This window comes from Callorhinus ursinus, unplaced genomic scaffold, assembly GCF_003265705.2.
Source record: "Callorhinus ursinus isolate GAN/ISIS: 27379988/994484 unplaced genomic scaffold, GSC_fseal_2.0 scaffold4, whole genome shotgun sequence".
Classification (NCBI taxonomy): domain Eukaryota; kingdom Metazoa; phylum Chordata; class Mammalia; order Carnivora; family Otariidae; genus Callorhinus; species Callorhinus ursinus.
Genome location: NW_027397066.1, coordinates 93,811,336 through 93,812,511, shown reverse-complemented (window position 1 = coordinate 93,812,511; position 1,176 = coordinate 93,811,336).

Sequence of the window (1,176 nt, the reverse complement as noted above, 5' to 3'; positions counted from 1 at the left end):
AAAAATAAAATTTTTTTTAAAAAGTGATTGATAAGGTATTGGTTGAAAAAGGGAAAAAGAAAAAATCAAAAAAACAAATTAAAAAAATTAACTTTGAAAGACTAAAGAATCATGGTAAAAAAGCCATGGATTCTATGTGCAGTGTTCCCCTAGCTCTGGAGTTCTGCTGTTCTCGTTGATCGATAAACTTGGTCTTGGCTAGCTGTTCTGGCTGATTTTTCTGGAGGAGGGGCCTGTTGCCGTGGTTCCTAAACGTCTTTGCCGGATGCGGAATTGCCCCGCCCTTGTTGGTCCTGGCTAAGCAATCTGCTCGGGTTTGCTCTCAGGAGATTTTGTTCCCAGCAAGCTTTTGGTACTGCTTTGGAGGAGGAGAGTCAAAATGGCAGCCTCCCAATCTCCACCCTGGAGGAGCCAACTTGGGGCACCGCTCCTCATTGCACCCCAGAGAAGCAGTCAATCACTCCCATCTCCCAGGTCTCTGGCTGCACTCGTGCTCACCTGGCCTGTGACTGAGCGTTTCTATTTCTGGCACCCAACCTGGTGTGAAGTCTCCAAACCCAGCAGATCCATGCAGTGCACTTCGATGCCACTTCTCCCAGGGAAGGAAGAGGAGTCTCCCCAGATCTGCCACTTGTTGGGTCCCTGCTGGCGGAGCAAGGGCCTGACTATATTGCCGATCACAGTTTATGGCAACCCTGAGCTGAGAGCCCATTCCTCGGCTCTGTCTCTGCAGCCAGCTTCCCTGCTCCAATACCTGGGAGCTCTGCCACACTCAGGCACCCCCAGTCTTTCTGTGACCCCGAGGGTCCTGAGACCACGCTGTCCTGCGAGGGTTCCATCCCTCGCTTAGCCACTGGAACGATGTCCCTCAGCGGGGCCGACTTTTAAAAGTTCCGATTTTGTGCTCTGCTGCTCTATCACTTGCCAGAAGTGGCCTACGGAGGCCCCCTCCCCCGCCGTCTATCCTCCCGAATATCGCCTCGGATTCACTTCTCCACACGTCCTACCTTCCAGAAAGTGGTCACTTTTCTGTTCAGAGAGTTGTTGCTATTCTTTTCTTCGCTCTCCTGTTGAGTTCCTAGGTGTTCAGAATGGTTTGATCCCTATCCAGCTGAATTCCTGGGACCAGATGAAATTAAGGTCTCCTACTACTCCGCCATCTTGCTTCTCCCCCCG